At 48.6% G+C, this 12,499-nt stretch overlaps 1 protein-coding gene across 6 annotated transcripts in view; it reads right to left on the reverse strand.

Annotated features, from left to right (window-relative positions):
* Positions 1-12,499, reverse strand: part of HDAC4 (histone deacetylase 4) — a 356,361-nt gene that overhangs the window by 291,526 nt on the left and 52,336 nt on the right. The gene's annotated exons all lie outside the window — the stretch shown is intronic.

Raw genomic sequence — 12,499 nt, forward strand, 5'->3', positions numbered from 1 at the left:
AAAAGAGGAAAAAATAAATTCCTATTATTTTTCTAAGGGAGTTCTCCAAATCCTCAGCAGCTGCCATGAGATTCCTATGGATTTTTATGTACAAAGTTTAGACTGACAGGACCACAGTATTCAACGAGATTCTGAGCTCAGTCCATCCAGAAGATTCCATAAGCATCCAAGGCAGAAGTGAGATTCAGCCACTAACCACATTTCAAAAGCCACTGGTGGAAGATTCTGGAGCAGGTGTCACATGGGGTCCAGGTCCTCCAGGCTCCCACCCAAGGCTGAGGTTCTACCAAAAGCGTAGGTTCGGTTCCCCAGTGGCTGAGTTTTGTTTCCAGAGAGCATGTGTGTAAAACTGACTTGAAAGGTATCCAAACAAACTATGAAAGCAGAGGTCATCTGTATTTAAGAAAACTATATATTTAGTTTACATAAAAGCAGAAAATACAGAATCTGGCTTTGAAGAAAACAATGGTAAAGATGTTATACTGACAAGTAATTTTAACCAATGTCTCTGAATGAATATACCAACTCAGATACATCGGCTACCTGCTGTTCCTGTCCACGTGAAGGCCGGCTGTCCTGCCCTACCCTTCCATCATAAGAGGGTCTGGGTTTTGCCTGTAAACACAGGGCTACCCCATTGCTCACTGTCCCAGTGAAGTCCTCTGCTCTGCCAATTTCCATCAGCTGCAGGGCCAGGTGCCGCCAGAAGGCAAAAGCCAAAGCCAAGTATCTTTCTAAAGAAACAGGGCCTGATAAAAGGAAGCAACCCTAGCCCCAGGAGGCAATGGGCCCAGTCCGGGTCACCTCTGGGCACAGAGCCACCCCTGGGCAGTGATCTCCAAGCTCCTGCCCCTGCCCACTCCCCAGGTGAAGCCTAAATGCTCTGATCTAGACACAGGTGAGGAGCACTGAAGCCATGCTCTCTCGGGTGACGTGAGCAACTCAACGGAGACCTGCATTGTTCTTTTTTGAGCAACTCAACGGAGACCTGCATTGTTCTTTTTTTTTTCTTGAAGACGGTCCTGAAGTCTGAAATAACATCCCTCAGCAGAGCTTCAGAGCAGAATCATCCCAGAGAACCACACACGTGGCCCAGGGCACCCTGCAATCTCCTGGCTAAGGCATTAAAAACACTATCTCCTTAGAAAATGCAATCCTTGAGGCCACACCCATGCACATCAGTCCACCAAATCCACTCATAACAGCATCCATGATAAACATGGATAAACATGGAAACACTGATAAACACAAGAAACACCCTTCCCACATGTGATTCTCATGCATCAGGTCTTACAGACACGGAGAGTTCAAGGAAACCGCAGCCAAGAACCAAGAAAGCCACATCCACGCTCAGGCCAGGGCCACCGGGCCTTGTGACTGCTTCCCTCAGCAGAAGTGCTGGCAGCTAAGTAGGGAGACAACAAGACGTCCTAACAAAAAGAGGCTGGGGGCCTGACCACAAAGCGAGAAGAATGGGATGTGTCCCCACCCCAGATACGCTCCTAGTTTCTAACACATTCGGGCCAGGATGGTCCCTACAGTGGTTGGGGCATGGGGTCCTGCTGGTGCTGCTGCTCCCTCACCCCAGGACACCCCAGCTCTTCCCTGAACCTCAGCTACAGCAAGCCAGTCACAGAGCAGTAAGCACAGCTGTTCACACTAGGCTGTGCAAGCATGGACATAGCCCCACCCTTGCCTTCCTGAACCATCAAGAAATTATGTTTTACCAAATCTTACTGAGGACTGGAGAAGAACAACATGAACCAAATCACAGACAGATGTAAAAGCAGAGAGACAATTCAACTGTTCTCAGAAGCTACAGAGGGGCCCCAGTGGGGACAGCCCCACTGAGCTCCAGCCTGTCACCCAAATGCCTGATGGTGCATCTCCTGAAGGCTGGGCTGCATGGGACAGAGGAGGACCATGGCGGGGTGTCAGCACTCCCAGGCTGGGTCCTCCACTGGCGCTGCTGCTTAGAGATGCCTCTGTACCCTTCCAGCTGTCAGACGGCCTCTGCGCCTTATCGTCCCGTTACAACAGGCTGGACGTGGAGACAGACACCATCTCTCAAAAGCAGCCTTTGGGGATGCTCACGTGTATGTTCGTATTCAGAAAAGAACCGCCTGCCTTGAATGAAGCATCTGCCTCCAAGCCACGGGGCTCCCTGTGCTGACCGCCACAGTGAGAGGACACCTGTGCCCTGCAGTCCTCGGCCCAAGCCCACCCCTACAGGCCAGGCACCCTGGCCCCGTCCTGATGCTGCAAGACCAAGGATGAGAAGCCCACCAGAGATAAAGGGCACTGAAGATCTGACTCCCCCTTCGGCAGTCACACCCTAGTCCCTGTCACTCAGAAAACTGGGCTCACTGCGGCACCCACTAAACATCTCTAACAGGTTCCTAACCTCCCATCTCCACCATCATCAGAGCCACCGTTACCATCAAGGACTCAGCTTTCAACATGTACAATGCATCAGGCACTACAAAAACTAAAACTCCTCATCTCTCTGGTTTACCAGTGAAAACCTCTGCTTTCCATGTCTCCAGTTTCCCCTAGGACCTCTTCAAATGTTCTAAAACTCTTTTTATCCACTAGTACATCAGAAAGAAAAAATTAACCTTGCCTTCCTCCCCGATCCTTTCACGAAAACAAGGCAGTGCTGTGGAAGCACATGAGAGAGAGATGTGGGGCGAAGGCCGCCTTTGCTCCTGCACAGCCACGTGGAGACTGCAGGTGTTCCGGCAAAGACAGGGCCAGGCAGCACCTCGGCAAGCCTGCGGCAGGACGGTGTGCGCTGTGCGGTGTCAGACCAGGATGAGAAGACAGGGCTGGAAGAATCAGCCCCAACTGACTTGGATTCAGTCCATGTGAAAACGAAGAGCATCAAGAATTCTGCATCACACTACCTAATAGGGAGGAAGGAATTCCCATCAATACGGCCTTACCCTAGATGTGAAGAGGTGAGAAAGGCTTCAGGACAACACACGGAAACCCTAAGTGTACTCAGAACAGACTCCACAGGCTTGCCTGACACTCTGACAGCATTTCACAAACCCTACTGAAACAACAAGTCACTGAGAAACACAGTGCTAATAAACATCCAATTTCTACGTGTTTCCTAGGCTAACTCATAGATATTTAAAAAGGAATATCCTTGGCTATGAATGCAAACTAATTGAAAGAAAACCGTTAGCTCTTATAACGAAACGTATTCTCTTGGCTTTAGTTAGCAGCTGCTGTGTCTGACTGCTGGTGTCCCCCCCAAAATTCATGTACTAAAATCGAATATCCAATGTGATAGTATTAAGAGGTGGGGCCTCTGGGGAGCGATTAAGTTCCAACAGGTGAGGACACAGCAAGAGGCATCATCTATGAAGCAGAGAGCAGCCCTCACCAGACACCAAGTCCGCTAGCACCTTGATCTTGGACTTCCCAGCCCCTAGAACTGTGAGCAAGAAAATTCTGTTAGTTACATATCATCCACCCTAAAGTATTTTATGATAGCAGGCTGAACAAATGCAGACATCACCTAAACAACCAGATTATGGATGCAATCTTCTAAGAAAATGGTCTAAGCATTTAAAATTTAAATTTTTTTTAAAAACTGGCCCCAATCACAGAACTTCTTTTAGGGAAAAGCTCTGAAGACAATGGCTTCACAGTAACAAACCCTGACATCTCAAGTGGATACAAACTCAGAGTTAATCTGAACCTTTGAGAATGTAGTTATACACAGAAAAAACTCCCCCAGTTAATGACCATCACTAAATGCACATTAAGACACGCAGACCAACTTTACCTCATTCTTTATAAATGCTATTTCAAATGGAACAAAAATAAGTACATTTAGGTCATTTATGTATTTTGTAAAAAACAAATACGCTACCGTAAGTTTTACTACTCCTTTTGAACGTCCAGAGTCTTGGTGAAAGCCAGGAAATGATAGTCATCTTGAACACTGTGTTTCAAGGTAAAATCCCAGGAGCTCTACAGCTGCATGTCAGCACGGAACCACACTGGGTCCTGAGTCCGGGTTGCAGCACGGAAGGAAAGGCAGCAAGGGGACGGGGGCAGAGATGGAGGAGAGTACAGCGAGGGCTGAGGGAGACGAGGGAGCCTGGGGTCCAGTGCGAACAAAGCCACCATGAGCCAGCCGGGCTCAGGACCCTCACAGACAACCAAGAGCCCACAGGCCCAGCATCGTCTTGGAGGGAAACAGCCGCCTATGCTCTCCAGGGCACTCCCAAAGGCCTGGCCTATGCGCCTCGGTCTCCGAATCAGCTGTGCTCCCTGAGAGGCAGAATTTGTCTTTTCTATTTGTATTTGTTTTCCTAAAAAGGGGGACGGAGAGAGAAGCAAACATGAAAATAACGCCCCAAGGCCTCCGTCCCCACCACTGCGTATCACTCCTAAAGGGCCAGCACTCCCAGTGTCTTATTGATTAGGTGGCTGAAACCAAACCAGTTTAAAAACTCAAGGTCAGATATAATTCAAAAAAGTTTAGGTATATGCCTCAGTTGATTTTTGTCTTAATTTTAATTTCTTAAAATTAACTGTAATTTTCATTATAATTTTCCCCAAAGTGCCCATTTTTTGCCATGTTCTCATGAAATAAACAAAGGGAAGGATGCCAAGTGACCACAACATGAAAGCTTCAGCCCAAATCTCAGAGTTCGCTTGGTTATGCAAATCACCCAGTCACTCCTTCAGTCCCAACATTCTAAGGACTGGCAAAGAGACCTCAGAGAAAGTTCACAAAAAGACAGAGGACGGGCCGGGCACGGTGGCTCAAGCCTGTAATCCCAGCCCTTTGGGAGGCCGAGACGGGCGGATCACGAGGTCAGGAGATCGAGACCATCCTGGCTAACATGGTGAAACCCCGTCTCTACTAAAAAATACAAAAAAACTAGCCGGGCAAGGTGGCGGGCGCCTGTAGTCCCAGCTACTCGGGAGGCTGAGGCAGGAGAATGGCGTGAACCCGGGAGGCGGAGCTTGCAGTGAGCTGAGATCCGGCCACTGCACTGCAGCCTGGGCGACAGAGCGAGACTCCGTCTCAAAAAAAAAAAAAAAAAAAAAAAGACAGAGGACGGACAGATAAAGTTCCCTGATGGCAAAACCCACGCTCGTCGAAACCAACTGTGATACAAAGCCTGTGTTGCAGGACAGGGCCCCAGACGGCAGGGCAGGACCGGCAGGAGGCCCACCAACCCTCCTCGCAGGGCTGTTTCAGCCTCAGCAACTTTCTGGGGGACAGCCTCCCTTGGCCTCCACATCCCTCAGGGGGCTTCCATGCCCAGCCCAGCCCTCTCACGGCATGAACCACACTGGACCAGGATGCCTGCTGCCCCGCCTGCCCTGGCCAGGGAGCTCACACAAGCAGAGAGGCTCGATGCCTCCCAGGTCCCAGGCACCCAGCGTTCTGCCGCAGGGAAGCGCGTGCTCCTTGAGGGCAGGTGACCAATTCCAGCGGTGCCAGATCGGCCTCTGATGTGCTGCCCAGCCTCAGCCTACCTAAGCACTCAATAGCAGTAACACTGGTTCCTCATCTACAAAACAGAAATAGCGTGTCCAGCTCATGTCACAGGCTATATGCAAGCACAAATGAAGCAGCAGCAAAGCAAACCTCAGAACACACCTGCTGTTCATTGTGTTCTCTTAAACGCGCAGAGGGGTTGACTTGGAGCAAGCAAGCCATCAAGGTTGATGTATTATTATGATGAGTTTTGAACACCTATGGTCAAGGAGAGCCAGACCTTTGACGGCAGTAGCTCCTGCCTCACACAGCCTGGCACCCGGAGGCAGCCACGCACCTGCACACCTGTCCACGTGCGACCTGCCCCCACCACTGGGTGCCTCAATCACAGCCTTTCTGTTCCCCGCCAAGCTGTGCTCAATGGTTTCTAATGATTCTCACACCGAGTTTTCTATGTCAAATACATACCGGGAGTTCATTCTTAAATTTCAATATCATTAATCATCCAACATTCAGCATCTCAGAACTCAGAAATTTGCATTTCTACAACAGTGGCTTTGAAAAAGGGACACAAATGCAAATGCTCCACAAACTGTGTAAGAATTTCCAGAGAATTGCCAAAACAAACCATCAATGCTCCATTGACAGTGAATTTTCTGAGCTCTTCAGAATGACTGAGTACTCGTGATTTTTAAAAGACAAAACACAATTTGAGGATCAAAAAAAAAAAGTAGGTTGAAAAATAAGTCCTTGACTACATGATTTCCAGAACAAACCTTGACTGATTAAGATCCCAGATAATGATGGCATGGAGAATCCAGGCTAGTGACAATCTGAGAGCTGCAGACGCCCCGTGCCGGGTGGCTGGGAGGATGCACATTCAGACAGGCGGTGCTGTGCGTCAGAAAACGTACACAAGTATTTTTGAAACCTTTCCTTTAGAAAGCGGAAGCAAGCGGTACATGAGGATCAAAAGCATTTCTCACCCCAACATCAGCCTGAACCATCAAGGCATTTCCATTGTCCTTCTCTAAAACCTCCAGTTGATGCAGGGCTGGTCTACTCTCCCATGTTCTCAGGGCTCAATCTCACTCCCTCCTACCCAGAACCCCCAGGGCGGCCCATTGCAGGGGCCATGAAGACGCTCTTCTCCAGCTGGCACCAGGCATGCTCTCAGGCCCTGTCTCCGTGTCCGAGCTCCCCTGGACTCCTGCCAGCTGGCTGCACCTGCTGCCTGCACACCCCCTCCTCCTGGGGGCCCTCTTGGGCCTCCCGCAAAGCCACTCTCAGCTCCCAGGCTTTCTCATTACCTCCCGCCACCCTGTTTCTGAGCAAGGGTCATGCTCAGAATCTGCAACCCACCTGCGACCAGAAGCTCAGAATCAATGTCTTGGGTTAACTGCAGGTCTTCAAAATTCCTTTTCTGCCTCTTAAAACTTTGTAGTATTGCTGGCCGGGTACAATGGCTCATACCTGTAATCCAGCACTTTGGGAGGCCGAGGGGGCAGGATTGCTTGAGTCCAGGAGTTGGAGACCAGCCTGGACAACATGCTGAGACCCAGTCTCTACAAAAAATTTTAAAAGTTAGCTGGGTGTGGTGGCATGCACCTGTGATCCCAGCTACTAGGGAGCCTGAGGTAGGAGGATCGCTGAAGCCCAGGAAGCTGAGGCTGCAGTACATACCACCACACTCCAGCCTGGGCGACAGCAAGACCCTAACACACACACACACATCCAAAGCACACCCTGTGTAAAACACAACACTCTCAACCCTGTCTAAAAAACACACACTCCCTGTCTAAAACACACACACCTCCGTCTCACACACATGCACTCACCCTAATACACACACACAACACACACACATACACACCATCTCAAACACACATCCGTCTCATGCACTCACCCAACACACACACACACACCCTGTCTAAAACACACACACTCTGTCTAAAACACACATACACACACACCTTAACACACACATCCTGTCTAAAACACACACCCATACTTTAACATACAGTCTAAAACACACACACACCCTAACACATACACCACACCCTAAAACACACAAATACACCCTAACACACACACACGCACACAGACCATAACACACACCCCTGTCTAAAACACACATACACACACACCTTAACACACACATATCCTGTCTAAATACCCATACCTTAACATACAGTCTAAAACACACACACACCCTGTCTAACACACACACATGCATACACACACACACCATAACATACACTCATCTAAAACACACACACCCTAACACATACATACCCTAACACACACACACACTCTAAAACACACACATACCCTGACACACACACCTCTAAACACACAGCCTAACACACAAACAGCCTGTCTAAAACCATCACACACACCCTAAAACACACACATATCCTAACACATACACACACACCCTAACACACACACATCCTGTCTAAAACACACACACATCCTAACACACTCTCTCACACCCTAACACACACACCCTATCTAAAACACACACACCCTAACACACACACATCCTATCTCATACACACCCTGTCTAAAACACACACACATAACCTGTGCAAAACACACACCCTAACATATACACATTGTGTCTAAAACACAAAAACACCCTAACACACACACACACACTCTTTGTGGTATTCCTGAAACAGTCAACCATTGCAGAGCATTAAATGCCATAAAAATGCATCTTTATGAGATCATTTCTATATTAAAATTGTTATTATGTTATATATATTAAAATTATTGTATTAAAATAGAATAATCTTGGCAGCCACAATGGTTAAAATAAACAGATTCAAGATCAAATAAAGTTAGGGCAGAACGTGAGGACTGGAAGCACCCCCAGAGCGAGAGCCTTCTCCCTGGGACTCACAGGATTAACACTCAACAGTGGTTTGAAGCAATTGGATTACCATGAACTCACTAATCACCAAGTTATTGTTGACAGAGACTTTTTAGCTGCTTTTGTGTGGATGGGGTAGTTCAGACTGAACAGAATATTAAGAAATCATAGAATGGCCCAAATTAAAACACTGATCTTAAATTACACAAGTTTCCCACAAAATCCTTTTTTTTATTATTTTTTATTTTTTACTTTTTTTGAGACAGAGTCTTGCTGTGTCAGCCAGGCTCCAGTGCAGTGGCACAATGTCGGCTCACTGCAACCTTGCCTCCCTGCAATCTTGCCTCCCGGATTCAAGCGATTCTCCTGCCTCAGCCTCCCAAGTAGCTGAGACGACAGGTGCGCACCACCATGCCTGGCTGATTGTTGCATTTTTAGCAGAGACGGGATTTCACCATGTTAACTAGGCTGGTCACGAACTCCTGACCTCAAATGATCTGCCTACCTCGGCCTCCCAAAGTACCAGGATTACAGGTTTGAGCCACCACGCCTGGCCACTTATTTTGTCTTGAACTCAACATTACCCGTACCTCGCACCCAGATTCCAGAAGCGAGAGGATGCTCCAATTACCCGCCACTGCCTGCTCGACCAGCTTCCTATCGAGAGCATCAACCGGGTGACGCAGACACGTCCCGGCAAATCCACTGCGGGGCTCCTTGACACTGAGAACATTTCTGGGCAAGACTTTCTCTAGGCACAAACGTTCCAGAAGGGAAAGTAAATGACACTGGAGGGACAGGGTAGTGTTAAGTGGGTGGCCAAGTAACAACGTCTGCCTTTGCTGCTGGCCAGTCAAGTCGCCAGTATCCTAAGCCTTTAACCACAAGAAAAGACAAGGACAGTGACTTGGGGAACTGGCCTTGGAGGAAAACAAGCGAATGGGAGGAAAAAGGAGCCTTGGCTTGTCCTGCCAGCAGGCCCCTGTAGGCTTCCCGTCCACGCTCCTGGTTTCATGCCGGGGACTCGGCTTCAGGGCAGAGGCTCTGTGCCCTGCATGGCGCATCCCCACAGGGAGGGTGTGGAGGGCTGGCCGGGCAAGGGGCGTAAGGCTCCAGGGCCGCCTTTCAAAGGAGAGCTCTTCCAGACTAAGTCAATCCAGTTCTTTCCTCAGGCCGCTCACATCATTAGAAATCGTTATTTAGAGCAATAAAATCCCAGCAGTTAAGCAGCTTTGACGTCAGAGAACCAGGGCCTGGCTCTGGCAAAGTTCAGCAGGAACAGCAATAAAACCATAACACAAAACTCACCCAGCAGCAGACGACTTTCACAGAACACAGGGCAAGGAAAGCCATGCACGCTGCACTAGAAGGGCACTTCATCATCAGGGCAAAGCCAAGTCATACTACAAATGTGAGAGGGGGCCCATGGGCAGCTGGACTCCCCCAGCCCGGCCTGCCTAGGGAGTGAGCGGCAGCATGGTCACCCACACCAGGCCACACAGGAGCAGAGCCCCATGCCAGGGGTGGGCAAGGGTGAGCCAGGCAGGCAAGAGTGAGCCGGGTAGGCAGGGCGAAGGACAGGGCCAGCCAGCAGAGGACGGCACAAGAGACGCGTGGAGGGAGGAGAGGTACGGCCAGGCAGGCCCCGAGCACCACGTTGCCCGGTGATGGCAAGGCAGCCCAGGACCCGGCTCCTTGGCTCAAGGAAAGGAACAGTGGTTCCGTGGCTGTGCTCTGACATACCTAGAAATTTCCCGCTCAAGACAGCAGACTGAATCCTTCAGTATTAATGATTTCTCTTCTTCCCAAAACCCACTAAAATGATGAAAGACAAGATTGGAAAGCACTTTCAGCAATGCCTGGCAGTGGACGAACAGGTGCATCAGCTGACAAGAAACACAGAGGAACTTCCCGAAACTAGAGTTCTCTGGGGATGGAGCTGCTGGGGAAGCCACACCAGCAAGTGGGCCTCGCATGGGAGGGAGGGCACAGATCAGGGCAGGCCCCATCCCCGGCCTGAGACATGGACACAGGCCTCTGGGCCACCAGCCAGTGTGTGGGTGTAGTGGCATGCGCGTGTTTTGGCACAAGGGGTCTTGCCGCCCAGGGTCCTCTGGGAGGAAGGGCAGACACGTCAGGGAAAGATGATAGTGGACAGGGCATAGGAGGCAGCCAGCGGACTTCAGGCCCCAGGCAAACCACCCCAGCTGCACCCTCCCCACAGATGGAGAGCAGAGAATGGGCTGGGCCGAGGGGTAGCCCTGCCCTCGCCAGCGCGGCCTGTCTTCAGCCTCCGACCCACTGAGACAGAGAATGGAGAGGTCGTGGGTGGTAACGAGACGCACACAACCCAACTCACAGGGGCAGGACAGGCCCGGGCAGGCCGGTGATCAAACTGAACTGCAGCGGCTGAAATTCCCACAGAAAAGGCCAAACGCAGCACCCTGCGGTTTCCAGAGCTGAGCCTCAAAGGACACAGCCTGAAAAGGTTAGAGACAAGTGGATGGAGAAATATTTGTTAGCCAAAAGAAACCAAGGGTAGAAATACCTCATGAAACACTGTAAGCTCTTGGTCAAAGAAACATTAAACAAAGAGAAATATATTGTATTTTGATAAGAGAGCTGATCTACCAAAAGAACAGTCATTAATTTTTAAGCATTGAAGAAAACATTGAACTATATAAAGCAAAAAATGGTTATTAATGTAAAAAGAATATTACAAAACTATAATCACAGTAGAAAAACACACTTTTCCAAGAAATCAAGCAGACAGAAAAAAATAAGCTATACTGATTTAAATAACGAGTTAATATATAAATAAAATAACATATAAAGCATACATATCCTCCTATATATAAATAAAATATATATAAATGAGAGAACTTTTTTTTTTTGAGACGGAGTCTCGCTCTGTCTCCAGGCTGGAGTGCAGTGGCACCATTTTGGCTCGCTGCAACCTCTGCCTCCCGGGTTCAAGCGATTCTCCCGCCTCAGCCTCCTGGGTAGCTGGGACTACAGGCCTGCGCCACCACACCCAGCTAATTTTTGTATTTTTAGTAGAGACGGGGTTTCACCATGTTAGCCGGGATGGTCTCGATCTCTTGACCTCGTGATCCGCCCACCTTGACCTCCCAAAGTGCTGGGATTACAGGTGTGAGCCACCGCGCCCAGCCAAGAACTTTAAATACAATATTGATATATACATATAGATGTCTTTAGGCTAAAACAAAATCATAAGAGCATACTTTCTCTTCAAATGCCTGCAGAGTATGTACAAATTATGATTATGTGTACACCAAGTCATACAAAAATATGCACCCCCATTAAAATAATCAAGTGAACTCAAACAATAACTTTCCCCTAGCACACTGACAAAGAGGAAAGAGAGTGAAGCTGCCCAGTGCTGGTACAGCACAAATGAAAAATACGCATCCTCTTACACTGGAATTAGGAGATCAGCTGGAACGAGGCTTCTGGAGCAATCTGACAGGAAACCTAATGCTGTTTTTAAGTGCATGGGCCCGCTGACCCAGCTTCCACTTCCTGGAACTTGTCTAGTAGTGATACTTAGAAGTTTATAAAATATATGTATAATAATTGTTTGATGCCAGTTTGGGATTGGTATAAACACTGCTACAACCACATAAATATCCATTCTCAAGGGATCAAAAAGCGCAAGTTATAGTTACACACATACCGATACCAAAAGATGCTTATAACACATTAAAATGGACAGAATGTAAAACATAGGGCCCTGCATATAGAATTATACTCTATGAAAATGCTCACACACACAACACTATGTTTAGACACAGAAAAAAGATACGCTCTCACCCAACAGCCGCCCGGTGCAGGAGGGAGACAGCCAGCTCCACTCGATGTCTGTTTAGACGCTTTGATCCACAGCGCTTAATTTTGTCTTGGAATCATCATAAACCATTTCTTTACATCAGTCAATACATAAACAATTTAACTCAATAAAACTTCCATGTCTAAAATAACCTGGAATCCTGCCCTCTGGAATTTTCAGACAAAGCCGATTCCACCCAGGGAAAGATGTGTGTAAGCGTTCCAGGCAATCTCAAAGAGAGTGACCCAGACCCTGAGCCTCTGCCTCTGCTCTAAGGAGCTGAACCCACAGCCAAGGC

The sequence above is a fragment of the Rhinopithecus bieti genome, unplaced genomic scaffold (genome assembly GCF_001698545.2).
Source record: "Rhinopithecus bieti isolate Rb0 unplaced genomic scaffold, ASM169854v2 scaffold_7884, whole genome shotgun sequence".
NCBI classification, from domain to species: domain Eukaryota; kingdom Metazoa; phylum Chordata; class Mammalia; order Primates; family Cercopithecidae; genus Rhinopithecus; species Rhinopithecus bieti.